Source organism: Barbatula barbatula (assembly GCF_947034865.1).
Source record: "Barbatula barbatula genome assembly, chromosome: 18".
Classification (NCBI taxonomy): Eukaryota; Metazoa; Chordata; class Actinopteri; order Cypriniformes; family Nemacheilidae; genus Barbatula; species Barbatula barbatula.
Genome location: NC_136781.1, coordinates 20,891,416 through 20,915,173, shown reverse-complemented (window position 1 = coordinate 20,915,173; position 23,758 = coordinate 20,891,416). Strand labels below are relative to the sequence as shown.

The 23,758-nt window shown below is 40.8% G+C and overlaps 1 protein-coding gene across 2 annotated transcripts in view; it reads right to left on the bottom strand.

Moving 5' to 3' along the window:
* il1rapl2 (interleukin 1 receptor accessory protein-like 2) overlaps positions 1-16,304 on the bottom strand; it is a 158,138-nt gene extending 141,834 nt beyond the window's left edge. The window contains exon 1 of one of the 2 annotated variants that reach the window (XM_079479137.1): positions 15,983-16,304. The gene's annotated coding sequence lies outside the window, so the exon portion shown is untranslated. Of the gene's footprint in view, positions 1-181; positions 305-15,982 lie in introns of those variants that run through there. The other variant, XM_079479136.1, reaches the window with a different exon arrangement.
* Between the last annotated feature and the right edge of the window lie 7,454 nt (positions 16,305-23,758).

Here is a 23,758-nt window from a genome sequence, read left to right as displayed (position 1 = left end):
AGCATGCATTCCAATGTCATACGCCAAATCTCCAGCGTCTATCTACACGACAACACTGAAGTCAGAGTTTCTAAGAATCTTCACCCTGGCAGGAGTTTTAAAAAAAGTTCAGTGACCGAGTAATGCATTTGAGTGTGGACGAACGGCCAAACCGCAAGAAAAACTGGAGTTTTGAAAATACCTTTGTTCGGGTGGACGGGGCATAAATTGTTATGTTACTAGCCAAGGGATCTCCAACCCTGCTCCTGGAGAGCTGCCGTCCTGCAGACTGCAGCTCCAACCCTGTCTCAACACACCTGTTTGTAATTATCAAGCAACCCTGAACATCTTAATTGTGTTTGATTGGGGTTGGAGCTGAAACAAACACACGCTGGAAGTTAACTTTGGGCCAGCCAATTGCATCCGTCTATTTCTGGACAACTATGTCCGAGATGTTTTGAAAATGAGTTGCCACAAAATGTATTTTGTATTGTATTTTGCTTCATAAGAACATTGGGTAAACCTTTACTAAAGCATATATGTACAATGCATTATGAAAGTAGTTTTAATGTATTAATTATACCTTGTAATGCACCTTATAATGCATTGTAATGTCTTATCAATTATTGTAACTACAGTTAATACAATATAACACTTAGCAGTTTATTGTTACACTTTGCATTTTTAATTTAGTTATAAATATTTACAACATTTAAAGTATTACAACCAGAGCCGGACAGTAACGGAGTACATTTACTCGAGTACAGTACTTAAGTACAATTTTGAGGGATCTGTACTTTACTTGAGTATCATTTTTGGGGAGTACTCATGACTTTACTCAAGTACATTTGAGAGGCAAATATTGTACTCTTTACTCCGCTACATTTCTATCCATAACCGTAAGTACACGTTACTTCTAAAAAGGAAAAAGAAAAATCTCGGAAACCACCAATTTGTTTTTTCCCTCTCAAACGTGATTGGATTGTGCAGGCGCCACTTATTGGGCGAGCCTATCAGCAACAATCACCCAGACCTCAGAGCTCTTTCATTTGCTGTACAGCTGTCAATCATCTCACGTCTGCATGACACGTCCTGTGTACACTTCCTCATTCAGGACATCCGCGATGAAGCTAAAGTGACATTTCTTCACCAAAACAAGAAGCTAATAAATGCACGATTGAAGAATATGTGTTTTGTGTGTATTTTCATGCGATTTGGGGGTATTTTTATACGAATAAAGAATAAAGGGAAGGGAAGAGTAGCCAATAGCGTCATATAAAATGCTAAATATAACATGAAATGAACTTGAAAACATCGTGACCGGTCAGCTGATTTTCTTTAATCATTATTGTCTTCTCTTCTTTGCTCTATGCTGCGTGTATAACTGGTCAGGTTCAGAGGTGTGTCAGAACATTGCTATATCGCCTTCTTTGCTGTTTTAGGTTTATTGATTTCAGGGGCGGCGTTTGTGTATGGCCCTAGCGTTCAGAAAACATTGTTGAAACAAAGTACGTGTGCATAATGAGACTCATTATAGATAATTAAACTACTTTACACTGATGTGTACATGTAGCATAGGCGTCGGAAGCATGTGTATTTGAGAATGTATAAACACCGTTAATTCACATAGCGTCATTGACGTATAGTCGGTAAGACCGAAGATATGTAGTTTTGACGTGACATCATCGTAATGTTGGTTCGAAGCTCTTTTTGGCTAAAGTCGTTTGTCTGCATTTTCCACATTTAAGATCATATACAGGCATTTATTTTCAATAAAACAAAGAAACTGTCTACAAAATGCCTAACAGTGGTTTTGGAATCAAGTGTGAGGTTATGGGTAGTGGGGATGGTCTTTATTTTCCCAATTAGTTGGCATCCATTTAATAATTTTAATAAATCGAATAATTTACACTATTGTTATTGTATTTCATTCATAATGTACAACGCTATCTGTGAAAAATTAAAAAAATATATTGTACGGAAAGACTTTGTAGTGCAGTCGCAGTTTAGGCTATTATGTATTTTGCGATTTGCCACTAGCTATGCCAGGATTAGCTTAAAAATGAAAAGAATCAAGGCTTAACAACCCTGCGACAAGGTAAGACATGTTTTATATTTAATCTTGTTTGCTGAATCTGATCAATGGTTGGTTTATATTTTAGTCTCATAGTCGATTAACGTAGTCGTTGGTGGTGGTTATGACAACATCTGGCTGGGTTATTTTTTACTACTTTAAGTTTTGTGGTTACATATATGTGGTATCATTTGGTTTCATTGTGGTTCGTTTTTGTATGGTCTGAGGAAATTTCGCCATACCCTAGGTTTTGATGAAACGCCACCACTGATTGATGAAAAAACAGAGAAACTCACATGTACACACAATTGTTAGCTGAATTGTATTTTCTAATATTACTCATTAATGTAAGCCGAGTATTTGCTTTGATGTTCTTGAGTATGCGGTGTGTTGTTTAAAACTGTTCGGTTCAAATGTGGGTGCAAAAAATCCATTAAAACTCTAGCAGAGGTGAAAAGAATAAAGCATGGTAAAAAGATTAAAATTACTTTATTTTACTTTAAATTCCTTTAACATTCTCCAAGGTATTAACATTAACATTTTTCATAACTCCATGTAGGACGTTTCTGTACATAAATGTAAGCACTGTGGCAGTAGTAATGCAATATTTAGAAAATGTACTCTTGTACTCTTGATACTCAAGTACTTTTAAAAACATGTACTTCAGTACTTTTACTTAAGTACACATCTGACTGTAGTACTTTTACTTGTACTTGAGTAAAATTTAGCAAGGGGTATCTGTACTTTTACTCAAGTAATGAACCTGTGTACTCTGTCCGCCTCTGATTACAACACACATTATGAACAATTATAATGCATCATACCCTTGAAGTCACCATTAAATCCAACAGGAAAGTGTAGCAGTGATTATTATAAATGATTTATCCGTGCACACCATCATTTTATTTATTCCTTTGCACTTGTTATCTTTAATCAAAAACATGAAGCTCCTCCCCCCTCTCAACAACAACACTTCACCAAGTGAAGTCAGCAACAAAAAAGAGGCAGGACTATACTCACTGTCCAATGGCCAGGCACATTTTTTTCTAATTTCAGAAGCCGTTTCGTTCGGATGTACGTCACGATGCGGAAAAGAAGTCAATCGCAACATCTGTTTCGTGGTGACTTTAACAACCCTTTATAATGAATTATACATAAAAGGCTTTAAGTAAGTGTTACTCAACATTGCATTTTACAGTGTTAATGACAATTAAAAGTGCAGTAGTTTGCTCTTCGGCAGGCAGGGTTTTGAGATAAGGAGGCTAAGTCTGGAGGATTGTTTCAGGAGGAGAAACCTTATAAACCACATCTAGAAGAAGAGGCTGGATTTTTAGACATGTCTCTGCTGCGAAACCTGTGCTTGTCCACTGCACTTCATCCAAAGTGTGTGACTGCTGGGATGCCAGACAGCTTCTCCAACCTGGAAGAGAGGCTGATGACTCAAGACACACTGGAACAGTGTCAGGCCTGTGAATTTATATACAGCTCCTGGCAGAAAAGCCACTGCAGTGTGAATCTCATGAGACCCTCTGCCTGCCCATTGAACCGTGGATGATATATGTTCAAACATTTGACAAATATGATACATGAGATATAAATTATGCAACTCCTCCATATTTAGTTCTCGGTATCAATATATTGATTGGTGTTTCTATTGTTTTGTAGACTCAAAATGAATTTCACATGAGAATAAGTTCTGTTAGATTTGTGCGGCTGTGATTCGGCCATAGGCACGAGACTGCGGTCTAACTGCTCATGAGAGCTAGTGTGATTTTGCTTTTATAACAAAAATGAATATAAAGTATTCTTAAAAATAACTGTGACCATAATGGATTATGCACTTTGAGATGTTATATTATAGTTGAAATGCAGCACCTAAAAATAAAAATGAATAGTTATATCCAATCCCATGTGACGTCCCAAGTAAAATAGTCTGTCCTTCTAATAAAAGAACCAATCATCAATTAGCAAAGCTTTAAGACAGTTCTTGAAGTGTAATGACAGGTTCAGGTAAGGAAATAGTAAGACACAAAATGCTGATGTGAACTTGTGCACAGCCATTGCTCTGTACTGCACATGTGCATCGGCATGACCAACGTGAAATCTCGAGTTTTGTTGCGGTTTTGATATATGTTCGAGACGGATACGCACTAAACTTGTAAACGTTCAATTCAATTTTATTTATATAGCGCTTTTCACAGTGTGCATTGTTCCAAAGCAGCTGTACAGAAGAAAATAAGAAAAACTGAAAAGGACAACAATAATAAGTAACGAAAGTGTCTAGGAGAAAAAAGACAAAAATGAACCTTCTAGAATCAGGAGCTTGCTTTTATTGTACGCCTAAAATGAGACTGTGAAAACACTGTGCCAAAAATGTAGGTGCATTTTTGTGACTTTGTCAAAATATCAACAATATATGCCACACATAAGCAAAAACTGTCTGCAAGCCTCCAGCGGAGTTTAGCTGAATCAGCAGTTTGTGTGCTTCACAATTCTGAGATTTATGTCAGAGTTGTCGTTCAAAACCTAGCTGTACATTTATACATTTGGCAGATGCTTTCATTTTGAATGACTTAAAGTGTGTTGAAGGTGTATAGCTTGTCACCTGGGAATCAAACCCACGACCCTTGCGCTGTTAAACAACGCTTAACCAGTTCAGCTCCAGGAACACCAACCACCTCGTGTGGTGGCCCTGCTCCGCCGAACAGACGAATTAAGTGGCAGTGGCATAACTTTATTTTCTAAACCGCATTTATTCATCTACTTGAACACGTTTTGGTCACAAATAATAGAATATCAGGAGCAGAACGTTTATATAAAGAATATGGAAGAGGAGGAGGATGCATTATAGGTGGCATATGAGGAGGACCAACGAGAGGCGGAGCAGGAGGAGGAAGCGCAACACCCTAAGACTGTAATACACATCTTCTGATTTTGATCATTTCTTCCAATAAATGGTTGGGACACCATGATTTGTCCCATCCCTAAATGACATCTATGTAATTGCGTATTTGTCAAATGGGTTCTACATGGAGTTCGATTCTGAGAATTCTTAAAGTTGGAAACGAACGTAATGTTATATGAGACTGAACTGGAATGTTGCTGCTAAACTTATAAATGATATTGTTTATTCACCCTCATGACATTTCAAACCTGTATGACTTTCTTACTTCTGCAAAACCGAAAAAAGGGATTTAGTTGAAGAACGTTGATAACCAAACAACTTCCAAGAAAGGGGGAGAGTCGGATCCATGTTACAGTTTGATAGTAAACTCCACAGATAACAAGAAACCAGTAAATCAACATGAATAGAACAAAGTACTGTTAAACTTCTCCAGAGACATGAAACGATGACAAAAAACAAGTGAAACACGGGCTATATACAGTGGGAAATAAACTTAACAAGATAACAGGAAACTACCACACGAGAAAAACTACAAAACAAGGGACAGGACTGTCATGATTCCGCTATCATGTCATGTTTATTCTTGGTCTTGCAGCGGAGTCATGGCATAGCCTTAGGTTTTGTGTGAGAAAGGCATGGCTTTGTTTTGATTCTGACTTGCCATGTGCTTTCTCGTGTCTCGTCAGTGTTTCCCGCCCTTTTGTCTCGTTAACCTTCCCTGAGTGTTTCAGTACCCGCACCTGCCCATCGTTATCTCCTTTGTTAGTCTCCCTATAAAATGCCCTCTTGTCTATTGTCTTGTGCTCGTTCGTTGTACCTGTATGCTGTACATAGAGTTCCTTTGTTCATGTTCCAGTCAGCTATATGTAAATTACCTTTGTGAGTGTTCTGTTTAGTCTTGGTATGTTGTAGTTAGTGGTCTTGTCTAGTGTGTTTAGTTATCGGTTTATGGTGTCCCCTGTTCTTGTTTTGTTACCCCATCGTGGGTGTTTATTTTCTGTTTTGTATATATTAAAATCTGTTAACCCCTTCACCGCTGCCTGCACTTGGGTTCTTCCACCTCGTTCCTGACACAGGACAGGAAATAACAAACACAAGACACAACCGGAGAACACGGGCTGGATCATGCCATATTATATGGACTCAAAACCACTGACATTTTTCAAAATATCTTTTATGTTCTGCAGAAAAAAGAAGACTATACAGGATTTGAAACAATCATTTTTATTTTTCCATGTCCAATGTATTTATAACGCGATGTGAACATTTTGTGAGAACAGAGGATGACAGCAGTGGCCACCTGGAAACTTTAAAACTGAGAGTAAACTTTTCTGGTGGTCTTCTGGACCTTGACATACATTCTCGTTTGTTACGGTAAATCTGCTCTCTAATGCATCCAAGTGATTTAAAAGACAAAACCTTACAATTACAAACCTTACAGAGTAACAAAACATGAAAAGCAGTGAATTTGTGAGATGTGCAAACATCATTTTAGGACATAATTGAATAAATACATTTATGTATAGATTTATAGTCTTTAGATGTAAACAGCAACGGCCTACATGTCTGTGCGATTTACTGCACCATTATGACCAGCGGAGACACATTGTTCACATTTGCTAAATAATATATAAATTTGTATACAAAATGGGTTAAACCTGGGCATTTGTAGCCTACTGTATGTATTCAGGCACCTGGCGTGCACAGCACTCATTTTCTGGAATCTGTGTGAATGCAGATCATCTTGGCAACAGTGTGTGTTTGTCAAACGTTTTAAAAACACAAACGTTTGCTGTCGTTTAAATGTGCTCTCGGATCGAACATAAAACCCTTCGCCCTGATGAACGCCTGTGTGCCATAGCCGGTGTGAGAGACATAAATACATAGGCCTATATGTTTTTATTGGCTTTCAGAAGGATGCAGAATCTAGTTTGTTTTCTTTATTCCTTCAGCAAATTGACATTCAACCACAAAACTAATAAAAAAAACTTTGATGCCAAGAAAAGCAAAACCCTTTGAAGCATGTGTTATTCCTCACTGTTAGAATAGCAGAATGGTGCTTGTGGTTTCTGTAATATTGACTCTGTGCCACATAGAGACAGGCTATCCAGCTGTGCTTAAGTTTGGCTCTGGTGTTTCTAACAGAAAAGCGGTGTCACATGCTTGTGCCGTCTCCAGGCTTCTGAGCACACGGAGTCATGACACCACAAGTGTGCACTGACTTTGTCATTAGCATCCAACGCTGTAGTAGAAAACCATCTTCTATCTGTCTCTTTCACTAGCAGATACAGAGACTGCATCTTTTAAGTTTGTATTTATTATCATTTGGGACCTTGCATTTTGCTGTCTTTCTTCTACCGTGATGCAATTGTTCTGTAACTTTGCAAATAGTTACCATAATGAGAAACCTATTTCATTTATTTACTTATTTAAACAAACATACGGGTTCTGTTCTAAGACTATGTGAGCCTCCTTACAAATATGAACCCACACCAACTGTGGTATACTCACATGAAGAGCGAGAGTTGGTTCTCACAAGTGATTTGAAAGAGTTCGCAAAACATTAGCTTGTGTGAACGGTAATACATTAAGCACACTCAAATACTAGAATCACTGGGAATTTGTCTTATTTCAACCTATTGGTTTTGAATCAAATGTATTTATAATCAACAATGTGATTATGCTTAAATATGAGAACTGTTTGACATAGCCTTTAGCATGCCTATCATGCTTTAAAAGGGATTTCGGGAACACCATTAGTAGAAATGTAGGAAAACAAACTTTAATGGTAGTCAATGGCGCGCTAGAAATGTCAGTTGCTAGCAGTGGCGGTTCTACATTGAGTTGCACCCCGGGCGAGAACATCTTTGAGCGCCCCCCCTCGAAAAAACTAAATTATGTCATATTTTTCTTGACCTAAACTACAGTGGTACAAATTGAATTTGTCATTAAAATGTAATTGTACCACTGTAGTTGAGGTCAAGAAAAGTATACATGACATCGTTATAAAACAATTTGACAGAGTATTAACACTTAATGATATTTTACTGACATTCAATTTGTACCACTGGAAAAAAGGTGGTCAGAAAAAGATTCATGACAGTTATAATGGCCTCATGACAGCCAATGTCAAAACCAATATGACAGTTAACCCAGCTGTAGTGGCCTTAATTCATTTATCTTCTTATTGGTTATTTGTAATCACGTGTTTTGTTGTGTTCACTTCCGTTTCCTTTATATCCGGTGTGTTATATTGTTTGTCGTGGTTGGTAGGGGGTGAGCGATGGGATGGCCAACTTTCTGTTGACCGTACAAGTAAAATGTTTGTTCTGTCAAATAAAACAACTGTGACGCGTACAGAAGTGTCTCTAAGGCAATATGGTTAGATGCCGAAACACCAGCTAAGTAGTGTCTTACATTCAATTATTAATCTGCTATGTCATGTTTTTATGACAATTATGACAGGTTAAGATGTATTGGTTAATGTAAAGTTGTCAACAAAGACCTCAAACAAACAATATTTGCATTAAAAATGTCATAATTGAGCGAATGACACTTAATGACAGTTGTCATAAACATGCATAAAACCTCCTTCATATTCATGACATGTGTGATGTAGCAAATAAATAGCAAAGGTTATGTTCGTCTTTGAAACTAGCTACAGATTGGAAAATTCTGTTTGCTCATTGCGGGACCTTAGTTAACCCAACTGATGGAAATAAATAATAATAACTGAACTTGTAACAGTTTTGTTGCAAAGCACAATATCATGGTGAAATTAGATCTCGTGTTTGTTGACTTAAAACCAAATTTGTTGTATAAGTGGTGTCAGTTCTACCTGCCCTGCGCGGGCCTCGAACCGGCGTCTGTCCGAATGAGAGTCAGGCGCTCTAACGACTAGGCTAAACACCGCAGCGTCTTTCCAAACTGAAGAGAACTTTATAGTTGCATACCTTTATCTTTTCAGCATGCAGGGGCGCCAATTTGCCAATTCCCCACACAATGAATGATAGATAATAGATAACCGATTTGCGGCGGCCCAGCGTTCGCCCGTGCCTAAAACCGCCACTGGTTGCTAGTATTCTTCCAAAATTCTGTTCAACAGAACGAAGACATTTATGCAGGTTTAGAACAAATTTTCATTTTTGGGTGAACTATCCCTTTTAAATCCTGACTAAGTAGGCCACTAACTAGGTTTAGGATCCATGTTCTCAAACGTTTGAGATTTTGTTTGTCATACACCAGACAAATTCTGCTCATTTTCACAAATATTAGCACAGCTCTCCCTAAAAAATCCTTGAAACAAAACCCAGGGTTGAGTAACACCTCGACAAACCCAAATGCTTGTTTAAATTAACCTAGGAAATGTCCACACTTAAAACAAGCATTTGTTTAAAGTTGTAAACTTAAGTTTTAATACTGTATGTGTTGTGTAGCATGATAAAACACCTGGCTTGAGGAGAGGTGTGATACTTGTGAAAGTTAATTATAGAGGGTATGCATTGACATCACTTTCCTACGTGACAACGCCGGGACACGCCCCCTTGAGTGGCAGAACACTCTGCAAAATGGCCGCTTTCGCTATATTTGCCAATATACATTATTTAAATATTATAACATTTTCTGAGACAGAAAAATTATATTTTCCCCTGAAAATCATGTACATTACACTTATTAAAGATTCTTTAACTTTTAACCTTTTCTGTTACAATGTTTATTTAATAAACAAATTAAAGATGTTCTTCCAGAGCAACCCAGAAAGGTGTTCTCAATAGCCACAAGTCTAACAGGTCTCAAGACAGAAAGCATTTGGACAGCAGTCGGCTTCAAACGATATGCTTTTTATATATTCCTATAATTTACACATTCATATATATCTACATAACTATATCAACAATGTTTTGCTAAAAAGCAGTAAGTGAATGATCATGACAGAAGGACAGTACTGTACTGGATTTTAACTGTGAGCAGCGTGCAGCTAAGGTGGTTCAACCAAAGGAAATGATTCATAATTAATCGGCTATAATATATCAGCCTGCATTTTATTATAAATTGACATGTTCTTTGTGTTTTGTAGAAAAAAAGTGTTATGAATATTGATACACGACAATATATCGCTCATATCGGCATGGGCGATAAATGGTCTTGTTTATTAAAGGGATCGCTTAAAAATTTGTATTCTGTCATCGTTTACTCACCCTCAAGTTGTTCTGTTAAACACAAAGAAAGATATTCGTAAGAATGTTAGCAATTTCCAGTTCCTTGACATCATCCACAATTTACTACCCAAATATATTGTATTTTATTTAGTTCTGTTGAACACAAAGTGATATATTTTGATAAATGTAGGAACCCAAACAGTTCTGGGGCACCTTTGACTTCCTTTTCATTTTTACTACCATGGCAGTCAACAGTGGCGTAACTTTGTTTTTGAAAAGTGGTGGGGACAAAAACAATTAATACTTAAATGAATTGTTTCTGTAATAACTCGTTGGGCATATTTATCATATATAGTGGCCGTTCCGGAACGGGAAATTTTTTTTCACAACGTGAAGATGTTAATGGCCCCTTGTAGTGAGGTTGGTGGGACGAGAGCCCGGGATTCGAGTATCACTGAGGAGATCGGGAGCATAAGAGGACGAGCGACCAGACCGTCAGTGAGAGAGGACCACGCCTGGACTTTATGTTATGGTTTGTGTGTTTCGCCGGCAGTCGCCGCGAGGGGGCTGCCGGCTGTCTATTTATGTTTGATTTTATTAATTAAAAGTCTATTTTATGTTCGCCGGTTCCCGTCTCCTTCCTTTCCTTTTATTGAACTGTGTTACCCCCTAAACAATACACACCTTCCGGAAGCATATCTGAATTTCTTCCAAAAAGTGGTGGGGACAAATGACCCCTATTCACAGAATTCAAAATTGTTAACATTCTTCCAAATATCTTTCTCTGTGCTCATCGGAACAAAGTCATTTATTCAGGTTTGAAATGACATGAGGGTGAGCAAATGATGACAGAATGTTAATTTTTTGGGTGAACGATCCCTTTAATGTTATCGGCCCATAAATTACCGTGCATCCCTTTTTTTCTCCAAAACACAAAGAACGTGTAACATTATTTATCAATTCATCTCGGGAAAACCTATCAAAATCCAGAATTCAGAAACAGCGCGGGGGAAGAAAAGGACTTCACGTAGCATGTCCCAGCATGCACCGGTCTTTCCACATTGACTGCATGAGCGACTGAAGACAGCCCACACACACTCATATTTCTAAAAGAACAGCCACACTTACTATTAGAAATGTCAATCACTTGATTAGTAGCCAGGAATGATTATAGGGCGAGCGTGGTTATTATCTCAGTCATGCCTCAAGTGATAAACACATCTGACCCTAATTACTGCTGAATTTTCTCGCTGATTTTACATATTGATAATTACAGGTCTGATGAATGATTGTTCTTTTCCACCGATCGAAATCATTTTTTATATCCTGTGGAAAACTACAAGCGCCGCGCACTTCGGCAAATAATTACAGCCGATGTTTTCTTTTGCGGAGCACCTTAAAGCATCAGTGATTGTAAAATGATGTTTTGTTGTGATTTACTTTTCACGTCAGTAGAATGTGTGTGACTGTTTTCTGAATAATTTCTCATCTCGTAGCAGAAAAGTGCTATGTTTCCCAGGAGCTCTATATGTTCTTTGAATTATTAAGCTTCTATGCCTTGTTAAAGCACGTTCTGGCAGTATAGCACACTAGGATCTCTCTCTTCAGGTGACAGAAGTACAGTGAAGAGCCGCGCTGGCACTGTTAAGCCAACTCTAATAACATCACGGAAGGAAACCGGTCGCAGTCGGCTGGTCGTTCAGGGTGAAGATGGAGATGCACTAAATCTGTATTCCTCATAATAACGTCACTGTCTTGTCACCTCTGTGAGGTCTTTTCTGGTTTTTAGTGACAGGATGGTGAGTGGTGTTTGGATTCGCGTGTTGGGTTTTGGTCCAGGCGTCTGGGTTTAGTCTGCAGTATTGATGTGAGCGCATGGCTTTCCATTGTTTCCTGGTGTCATGAGCTCTTCTCCTATCACTTCTAGTTGTGCTTTGTTTTTCTTTGTGGTGGGAATCCTGGCTCCTGTGCTTCGTGTTGTGTTTTGTGAAGGCATAGCAACTATGCTCTTTGTTTTAGATAATTGCAAAAGCACTCCTCGCCTGAGTTAAATTTAGCTCTCTAATGAAGAGCACACAGGAACAAAATAATCAACAGTCCAGTCGAGGTGGTAAGGACCCGACAACAGGCCCCCAGAAAATCATTGGTTTTTAACAATTGACGATTGGCTCGATTTAGTGGAAGGCGGGACTTTCTTCACTGTAGAGCAAATGTACAGAGTTGCAATTTCCCCAATTGTAAGGGATTCTATGGCACTGTGTTTTTTGCATCTATAGTTTGTGTTTGGCTTGTTTTTTCAGTTGGACAGCTTGTGTTACACGGTCTAAAATGGAACTAAACACGTCGAACCTCCAAAAAGTACATTCATCCATCATAAAAGACATCATAAAAGTGTTTATAATATATGTCTTCTAAAGTAAAATGGTACATGTTTGAAAGAACAGTATTTTTGACATGTCTAGCAGAATCGAAAACATTTTAAGTGGTAAAATAACACAATGAAAACAATGAAATGTATTGACGTGTCAACATATTTGTTTTGATAGCCTGATGTTGTTGGCATACATGTTAAGTCTGAAGTGATGCTTTGTTTTTTTTTAAATCACGGCATCTGGCATGGTGTGAGGTTCAGTAAACTATGCGAGAATTTTCATTTTTTGGGTGAGTTCATTCCTTGAGGTGTGTAAAATGATTCACGGCTCATGCTTCTGTCTGCTAAGTTCAGGACAGCACGTATTGTTTCCTCTAAAAGAGCATTTCATCCGTTCAGCCGAGAGGAAAAGAGAGATCAAGAGAAAGCAGATTGAGAAGCGAGACTGATATAATTTCACAAGGAAGTGCGCGCATTTGGTTTTCTGTACGTTTTTATGTTAAAAACTGAGCTAAGAGTTACTTGAGAATACATTATTGAATTTGATATTACTTTCCAAGTTCACATAGAAATAATTTAAGCAATAATATAATAATAATCATTGTAATGATATACGCAGCTTTGCAATCATTTGCTGTATTAAAAAAATGTCAAGAAAGGTTTTTTTTGGTCAAGAAATTCTTCTTTTGTATTTGCATTAAATGATTTGCATTATTATCTAATCTGTTTAAAGGAGTAGTTCACCTTCAAAATGAAAATTCTCTCATTATTTACACGCCCTCTTGTCATTTCAAACCTGTATGACTTTCTTTCTTCTGCAGAACACAAAAGGAGATATTTTGAAGAATGTTGGTAATTGAACAGCACTGGACCCCATTATCTTCTATTGAAACCAATGCAAGTGAACGAGGGGCTGTTTACAACATTCTTCAAAGTATCTTCCATGTGACCCATGTTTTTTTGTTTATTCAAATTGTGAAAATTACTACCCACACAATGTCAACTGTACACATGAAATTTGTGACGGTAAATCGAGTTTCTATGTTAAATGCACAAGTTTTCATATGTTTGTTGGTTCAAGTATGTCAAAAACCAAATTCACAGGCTGTATATTATTTCTCATGATTCAACAACATTGTTCTCCTGTGGCACCTCATTCCGTAGCCTTCTGACCTTTTTCATCTGTTCGTATTTCTAAAGAGACCTTCTAAATATTTATACGGCTCTCGTTGGCTTATTTTAACAGCACACGGGCCATTTAAATGCTAAGTAGCCTCCTCTTTTTCAGTCTATTTGATTATGGCCATACACTGATCGGTTGAGCATCCATCAAAACTGGATTTGCACTTGTGAAACTTAATTATAAATGTCAGCTTGCAAAATTCTTTCAAATAAATCTATTCATCCTCGGGTTACAGCTATTACCATGTTCAGTGGAGTGTGCGACTCGCGCAGAAAGAGCGGGCGGAAAGATGCTGGGCCTTTGTGATTTATCATTACACAAACAAGTCATTTTGCCATTCCCCGGGAAGGCGTTTGCTGGCTACACCGGGTCGTCCTAATCTCCTCTTCTCAATTCCGCTCCCTAATAGTTTTTGTACGTCTGGGGACTGAAACTGTGAACCGTGGGCCTTGACCAGTCCTGCATTTTGGTCATCGCGTCCAGGAACGCCTGCGAGTTGCCGGTCCACTGTGCGAGTAAGTCACCAATGTACACGAGTATCAAATTCAGTTCATTTCCACTTGGTTTTTGGTCTGGACCCCCACGCCACAAAGAAGCCCATTCAAAGCAGCAGATTAGAATTTCTTCTATGGGGACCGTGAGGGTACTCTTTCCTTTCCGAGGCCGAGGGAGCTGACGGTGATAAATGGTGGTGGCAGACACACAGCAGTACCCACGTGGGGTTTGGCACCATCATCTGTTTTCATTTAGCCAGAGATTTGCTGAAGAGCTCTGCGGCAGTGTCGTACGGGAGATACGGAAAGATGCTCTCCTGGCTTTAACTTCAGTCTTAAGCAGAAACATGATTTTTACATATGTTCGCTAGCAAATTCATTTCCAGCACACTAATGAAATTTAACATTGATCACCTTTCAGTCTTTATCAAGGTTTATTATGGTAGTCTAAACAAAGTTCATTCACTTGTTGTGACCGCATACTGTACCTGATGAACTACAATTTAAAAACTACAAACACATGTTGATTTGTCATACTTAGAAAAACTAAGTCCAAATCAATTACATTTTGTTACTGCTTTCTTGTACTATAGGTCTACGTAAGACATTTTAGATGGAAATCACTAAAGGGCAAACCTTTTCTTAAACCTCACGTAATTCAGTATAAGGCTGCCATGAAAGAGAAATGAAATCTGCCGCAAGTGCTTTTCTTTACCAATCCATTACACATTTGCACCTGAATTATTCCTGCATCGCACCATTTGTGCAGTATGTAAAAGGTATAGTATATTGTTCAAAAGAGAAAACACAAAATATTAATGTAGGGAATAAACTCTCAAGAAAAGAGATGCATTTGTCTGTTCTGTGGCATGCAGAGAGCTGGGGTGGTTTGTGGATGTAGTGCAGTCCAAACTTCAACATTTACATGTAAACTGATGTATAAACTCACAGAAACATACAGTAGCCACAGATCTAATGCTGCAGCAATGGTCAATCTACACTGAAACTGTTTCTGAATGCATCAAATACTGACATGAACGAATAACCAGTGCATACTGTGGCCTTTCAGCACACACAAACGGGAAAACCTTACATGCATGTTATATAAACCCAATGCACGTATATATGCAGAATCTTTCTGGACTGAGTGATGGGTCTTCACAAATAGATTGCTGAAACATAAAAATAGTGAGCCATGAGCGGAAAATGTTATTACATTTATTAGAGGTTAAATAAATGAATTCATGAATACATATGCAAAAAGTAAATTAACAGTAAACGGTGCTAAACAGTTGTCGGCTTGAAAAAATCACCATGTGAATGTATATGTACAGTATCTATTCGGAAGTGTGCAAGTCTTTTTCACAAATTCACACATTTGGTTGACATAACCGTTTAACATAAAAGGTCAATTTCCCCATTGGTATTGCCAAAACACCATATTTACCACACTTATTGAGTTTTTAACAAGTTTCACAGTATTACAGGCATGTCAGGCAATCTAACAAATGCATCATATCTAGCTAAACATTTTAGGTTATACTCAATTTCAACCTGACTACACAAGGCACACTAACAACACAAATGAAGTGTACAATCAGGTTGAAATAGGCACAGTTTCACTTTACCATGGTAACCACTATGACATTTCTATAAGGGTATAATCCTCCCTCTTCACTTAACTGCCTTAAAAATATCCCTTTCAATTTGTGTGACGTTAAAAACGTATTTGACTGAATACAAAGCGTGAACGTGTAATGATGCATCGACAACAATGACAGCTTCTTCACGACATTGATGACATATATTTAACTTACTTGATGGTGCCGAAGAGCTTGTGGCTTGCCGTGCGGATCTCTGTGATATTTCCACAAATCTGAATCAGAGTTGCTTCATGAAGAAGTGGTTTAGTAAGAGTAGGGCAAGTCCAGCGAAACGAATCACAATTCAGACACACGGCGTCAAAAGTCCAATAATACGAGATGAAGAAGCACTTCACCAAAGTTATCATCTGCTCGAACTGTTAGTTTGGGCGTCCGCGTATAACTTCCATCCCGTAACCTTGTTTTGGCATCGCCTGGAAGATCACAGTTGCCCCTTCTCCTCTGTTCTGCCCCTCTGAAGACACTTCGGTCCACTGGAAGCGTCTCGCGTGTATTTCATGAAGCCGACAATCTCGCCACACACACACACACACACACACACCTACAGGGGTTTGTTCGCAAACGACACACTACCATATTACTCCTACTAGGAATGCAGTATGCAGTACGGTTGTATGATTCGCAAACGAGTCTTTTATCTGATTCCTTTCACTGACTCGATCGTCGAACCAGTTCGCACAGCTTTTGTGAATCACTTTGAACTTTGGGAGTAAACGCGTAGGGCGTTCGACACGTTGTTCGTCATTTGAAAACGAATCCTGCGTTTTATTTTGAAGACGGATTTAGAATTGTACTCTGTACACACTTTGGACTTTAAATGAATCGGCGAATCGAAAGCCTTTCGGACTTCTTCTCAAAGCTGCTCCACTGCGAAGTGATCATCCCTATGCCGTACTCCCTTCGAATAGTGAAGAGGGGGAAATGCAATTGTATCTCCGTTTAAAACATACTTGGCAAGCAATAAAATCAAGGTCATCTTCTCATTGTTTGGAGTGACGTTTTGTGTGGTGTCCCCTTCCCGAAGGGCCGTTTGGCGCACCGCTGGTGTGATGCGCAGAGGATGCAGTGCGCTGCGCACTGGAGCTGTTCTTCAGCACCACTAAAACCTTCTGCGAGTCTTTAATACACAGATCGCTTTTATTACCAGTGAAGAATTGGGATTTCGTTTTGAACTCTTTTTATACACTTTCTGAATTGTATGCAGTTTGTCCTGTGTTTAAGAACTGTTTGCTGATATTCTGCTGTAGTGCCTAGATGACAACACACGTCTTCCCCTTAGCGCCTTCTTGTGGTTATATAAATAAAACTTCTGCATATTGGTGTTGATGTAAATAATGAGTTGTTTTGGAAGCAGAATGACATTTATACAGTTAGAAAAAGAAAGGAAGAAAGAAAGAAAGTCCAGTAATATTCTGACATGTCATACTGTATACGGTCATTCATTTTTAATAATTGGGCATTCATAATTGATGAGGCAGATATTTGAGGCAGTTGGAATAAACATGGAATTAAACTACCTTTTTAGTTGTTACAGTCACTTTTTTCACTTTCAGATTCTAGGTGATACACCTCTATAGCAGAATCCGGCATTATATTAACATTTGGCATATGCTGTATTAGCAGGAACAGATTAACGCACGGGTTTACCGGGCACGTGACCAGGGCACTAGTCCAGCGGGGGCCCTGGCAAATTTAACTGGTGCATTATTTACATTCTCAATGCTATGGAATAAAGGGATTATTTTTTGCAGTTGTGAAATTTTAACCGAATAAATCAAATAAATAATCCGAATGCATCTAATGCCTCTGTTGAAGGCGAGTTATAAAAACACTGTGTAAAATAAGCGTCCACGTGTAGAAGAAGGCAAAATAAAACCACAGAAATGTGTCGTTAAAGGCCATTGAATGCAGTCTTGTGAAACAGCTGGATTTGGGTTACGTCGTGGAGAAGATTTATCTGAGGAAATCACGAAAGATACCTCTCAGCTAAGTTAAAACGAACTTTTTTTTGAAGATAATGTTAAATGCTTTGTTTATTGCTATTGCTTATTTTGTGATGAATGGACTGTCAAATCCTAGTATTCTTAATGCAGAAATGTCAATTGTGCAAGGCATAGGCTTAATATAGTGGAGAGGTCAGAAGCTTTTTTAAGTGTCGAGTACTGCAAAATATAAAATAAACCACTTTGTGTTGTTTTTTGTGCATTTTACACAGAAGACCTTTTCTGTTCTGCTGAACTACTTTTATATAGTTTTTCTGTGTCAACATGCTCTAGACGGACGTGTTTAACTGTCTCGGGCCATTTGCAGCGTTTCCATGGTTTTAATATGCTGTCAATCAGAAGACCCCGAAGGCAGGACAAGTGTCGTAAGCTTTTGTTTACAATAGAAACTTTGCATATGGCAATTAATGTTATCAATAGAATGCCACGAGATTCCTAAACACTGTGTCATGCATTTTTAGACGCAACGATGAGTTCTGTGCGAACCACTTCTAAGTCCTGTGTATTTGGGCATATATGACACTGTTCTCGTAAAATATGTGATGCCATGGGGCCTATGAAACGCCCAGGGCACATCAAAGTTATAATCCGTCCCTGTGTATTAGGTGTTACAATAAAAATAAGAGGAATTGAACAGCAGGCTTTGGCAAGTGTTTAAACATTAATAGCACTTTTATTGCTATTTAATGACATCCAGCTGTATCTGCTACAACAGCTGTATTTTAAAATTATAAGTGGGAATGGTGTGAGGATTTTTTACACTTTAAAGGTCCAGTGTATCATTGTTGGGATGATCTATTGATATATATGCAATATACTGTAATATACATAGTGTAACGGACTACACTCCCCATAATCCTTTGCACCCTGATCCTCATTCCCTGGACAATATATCATCCTTGTATTTTGTTGTAGTCTTTCTCAGGTCTTGTTTCCGTATTGTTAGTTGTTGTAAACTGATGAAGATGGTGATGGAGTGGTCATCGCGTTTGGAGGTCACTAGACCTTTTTGTTTTGCAACCCCAAAATTAACGATTTATTTCTGTCTCGACTGGATGATGAGCTACTCGCTTTCATCGTGCTTCCCGACATGAATTTTCCCTGGAGGACTTTATAAATCGGGTCCTCCAGGCGGTGGGGTGTGAATTCTGCGTCAGGGAAAGTGGTGAGAGCGAGGACAATAGTCATTCATTCCCGGCCGTATATGGACTTCATTGGGCTTTGAGGGAAAGACCCACCCATACTCCCTCCCTGGACTAATGACATTGACTTTTGGCTGCTTCCTTCCCCGCTGGTCCCGCCCAGCCTTTCCATGCCTCTGCCCAGCCTTTCCATGTTCCCGCTGACCTGCCCAGCTCTCCCCAAGCAGCCAACTCTCCTTTGCCAGTCCCCAAGCTCCCGCACATACTTAAAACAGATGTATAGTGTAATGTAATGTCAGTCGCTTTGGATAAAAGCATCTGCCAAATGCATAAATGTAATGAAAGAGATCCTAGATTGACTGAATCAGGAAGTGATCCCGAACCAGTCAGCCATCCACAGCTCTACCTCTTCTAAGCTTGATCTCCTATCTGATGATTGAAGGTTGCACTTCACCATGCATGACTAATTTTTTGATTCCCTTCCAGCAGTGTTCTCTACATCAACAAAAAGAGTCACTCAAAAAGCATATCGCAAACTGAATGTTTGCCAGTAGGTTCTCGTAGGGTGTTGAAGATGCACCATTTGATACCAACATGTAGGCATACCTTTATGTAATCTACTGTAGATCTAAGTATAGTGCTCAATGAAATTTACACAGGGCCAGATTATCCAATGGGCATTAGGGGCACAGGCCCAGGCGTCCATAACAGGGTTTACGCCATATTCATTCTGCCATGGGCTTCTCTGGCCCACACACATGGAGGTGCACACACAAGCTTTCTCTTGGAGTCACTCTGTACAGTAAGCGGCAGGAAGAAGCAGCACCGTATGCCAGGTGACTCGTGAATACATTTTTTACAAAACAGCGTTTCCAGCAACCACTGTTATCGGCTGTTTGGTTATATGAATATGAACTAATTTCATCGGTAATAGGCATATAGTTATCGTGAGGCTGTGTGAAAGAACATTTAGCCGAGATTACCGCTTTTTATTGTGAGTTGTTAGACGATGTCGCAACATGAACTGACAACAGAAACTCTGCTTGCATGGTGTCTTGTGTTTACTGACAAAAGTCAGTGGTCGAGTCATATGGCCGGTGAGAAGGCAAATGTGCAACTTGGTACTTGCTGAAGGCAAACTCATTGTACTCCTCTGGGACCTCCGTCAGATTTTCTGCCTCAGCCTGCAAAACAGAAGATACAAAGCCAGTAGAATAGGACACTGGATGAGGTACATCAGATTTGTAGCCACTTCTGTGTGTCATAATGCTGGGCTTTTGGTAGTCGCTAACATCGCTTTCATGTAGCAGTCGTAACATTTCAGGGATCCATCCATTGTTAGCAGGCACAGGTCCATTATGTCCCTCTCTGTGAGTTTAGGGCTCTTAAACCCCTTCCCAAGGGTCCATACATGAGCCCAATGCTTGATATTACAACTGGTAGATGTTACATCTAATATTTCTGCCAGTAGCCAGTTTCCTGAACCTCATCCGGGAGCAGGCTCATACACATAAAACTCACTGGTAGAAAAACAAGAAATAGAGGCAACCCACACATGGACACAGGTTGCAATATGACAACTGATAGATCTTTGATCGAAGTCGTTATTTCGCTCCAGCTTTCTACGGCTTCAGAGTTGTCTTTACGTCCATATTTGGCATCTTCAAATTCCATCGTTACTGCCAGCTCCTTTACTGAGTCTTGCAATGTTATAACCAGGTCTTGCTTAATCAAATACGTTTTCGTTGGAATGGTCCAGGTCTTGGCTGTGGACAACTTCAGCTTCTTCTCCAACAGTCTCCACACCCTATTGTGTCTCATGTACCTTGTGTTGTGTGTCGTTCTGCATTACTGCAGGATTTGATTGAGGGTTTCCCGTCCTTTACAGGCTTCTCTGCATGTAGTCTCAGTGCCTGGGCCATGTTCACCCCTCACTCTTCTTGCTTTACATGAAGTGATCCCTTCTCTGAGCTGAATTCCCCTCAGATGTAATCTTAAGAAGACTCTATCTGGTTTGGTTACCTTTAGTCATTTAGCAGACACTTTTACACAAAGCGACTTACAGATGAGGTAAACAATGGAAGCAATTGGAACAACATAATGACAACAGAATGCAACGGTTAGCCACCGGTAGCTCCTTGTGGAAACACATCGCTGCCACCCATTACATTTTGTAGAGCACTGGTCTATAGCTGTTGCGCTTCTCTTTTCATCATTCTCTTTCCCAATGCATTATTTCAGTGATGACAGGCCCATGCGTATTAGGTTTGGCATTATGGACTGGTTGGATTCTGAACAGACCCCAAAAAACCTGTCTCTTCAATCAGCTTATAACCAGCTCAGTGTTAGGACTCTGTCCTTCCTGTCTCGAGCTTTCAAGCTCCCTGGGCAGAGTCATGACATTGCTACGTCTTTCGGGTTTTTGTTGTGTTATGTGTGGAGACATGTGGCTTTATGTTGTTACGTGATGCCACGTGTCTTCCTGTTATGTCTCTCAGCCCCACCCTCCTATCTCTGGTAATTTCCTAAGGGTTTCATTCCCATCGTCTGTTTGGTGTTTCACTTTAATTAGGGTTTTATTCCCATCAGCTGTCACCACTCTCCCCATGTAATCACTCCTCGTTAGTGTCTCCCTTTATATAGTCTTAGTTTCCCTCTGTTCAGTGTCGGTGCATTGTCTTCTGTTTGTGATCACTGGATGTCTTGCTGTTCTGTGGACGTCGTGATTTGGATTACCTGTTTCTAAATTTGTGGATTTATATAGTTTTTCCTGTAGACCACGTTTTGTCCCCATAGAGGGAAGTGTTTGTTTGCCTTTGTTTTTTTGGTTCATGTTTTCCCATTGTGGATGTTTCATTTAATAAAAGTTTATTTACGTTAACCCTTCGTCTGCCTGCATCTGGGTTCTGTCCAAGCCATTTCGTGACAGAATGCACCGACCCATAAGAACCCAGCAGGCGGCGATTTTCCCTGCAAGGCCTCGCCAGCCTGGTCCCCTCTCCAGCATTCGCCAGGGGAACTTGGACCGGGACGAGTACCTGGACAGGTTCCTGGAAGCCGCAGTGGAGGAGCTCTTCGGGGAGGAAGAGGTGACGGCGGCATTCAACAGCGGACTGAGGGTCCCCCTATCGCCTGCGGAGATGATGAGGCTGAGACCGCTTGGCTTCGAGGGTGTGCTCCAGTTCGCCATGAGCCGACCGGAGCCCAGTGTCTCCGTCTGTCCGAGGTTGTCTTCTCCGTTGGGCCCCATCCCCGAGGATCACACCCTGGAGCTTGGGGTGGTGACCACCACCGCACCATCAGCCTCGGACCCTGCAACCTCTTCACCACCTACCAGTTTTCAGGGCAAGCGTGTAAGGAGAGAGTCCTGGGGGTCCTCTTCGGAGGCCTCCAATGCGGAGCCAGCCCCGTCCTTCACCTCCTTCCTCCAGCCGACTACCAGGAGATTGGCTCGGCAGAAGAGGAAGAGGCAACGGAGGGGGGCACGTAACCCAGCCCAGCCGGCGCTCCTGTCGGTTCTCCAGCCGGGTTCACAGCCAGCGATCCAGCAGGCGTCCAGACCTGCCTCTCCGCAGGCGTCAGGACCTGCCTCTCCGCAGGCGTCAGGACCTGCCTTTCCGCAGGCGTCAGGACCTGCCTTTCCGCAGGCGTCAGGACCTGCCTTTCCGCAGGCGTCAGGACCTGCCTTTCCGCAGGCGTCAGGACCTGCCTTTCCGCAGGCGTCAGGACCTGCCTTTCCGCAGGCGTCAGGACCTGCCTTTCCGCAGGCGTCAGGACCTGCCTTTCCGCATGCGTCAGGACCTGCCTTTCCGCAGGCGTCAGGACCTGCCTTTCCGCAGGCGTCAGGACCTGCCTTTCCGCAGGCGTCAGGACCTGCCTTTCCGCAGGCGTCAGGACCTGCCTTTCCGGCATCCAGACCTGCCCTTCCGCAGGCGGATTTCCAGCCGGTGCCTCAGCCTGTTCTCCGGCCGGCATCACCTCAAACTTTTTTCCCCCTTGGACACACACCTCTCCCTAGCCCCTTCAAGTCCCCGCCGGTCTCGTCCGGTTGCTTCAAGTCCCCGCCGGTCTCGTCCGGTTGTTTCAAGTCCCCGCCGGTCTCGTCCGGTTGTTTCAAGTCCCCGCCGGTCTCGTCCGGTTGTTTCAAGTCCCCGCCGGTCTCGTCCGGTTGTTTCAAGTCCCCGCCGGTCTCGTCCGGTTGTTTCAAGTCTCCTCAACCTGTCCCGTCCGGTTGTTTCAAGTCTCCTCAACCTGTCCCACCCTTTTCTGGTGTCCCCAAGGTTTGGCCTCCCATTCCACCACCACCCCTCCCATGTTTGTTGTTTTTGTTGACCCACCCGAACCCCTTCATAGCCTCCCTTATGTTCCCTTTAGTTTGTTCTGTGTTGTGCTTGTGGTGTTTGTCTTTGTGCTTTTGTGTTTTGGCCCGCTGAGGTTTCTCCCTTGAGACGCCATGGGGCGTTTCTGGGGGCGGGGGTAATGTTAGGACTCTGTCCTTCCTGTCTCGAGCTTTCAAGCTCCCTGGGCAGAGTCATGACATTGCTACGTCTTTCGGGTTTTTGTTGTGTTATGTGTGGAGACATGTGGCTTTATGTTGTTACGTGATGCCACGTGTCTTCCTGTTATGTCTCTCAGCCCCACCCTCCTATCTCTGGTAATTTCCTAAGGGTTTCATTCCCATCGTCTGTTTGGTGTTTCACTTTAATTAGGGTTTTATTCCCATCAGCTGTCACCACTCTCCCCATGTAATCACTCCTCGTTAGTGTCTCCCTTTATATAGTCTT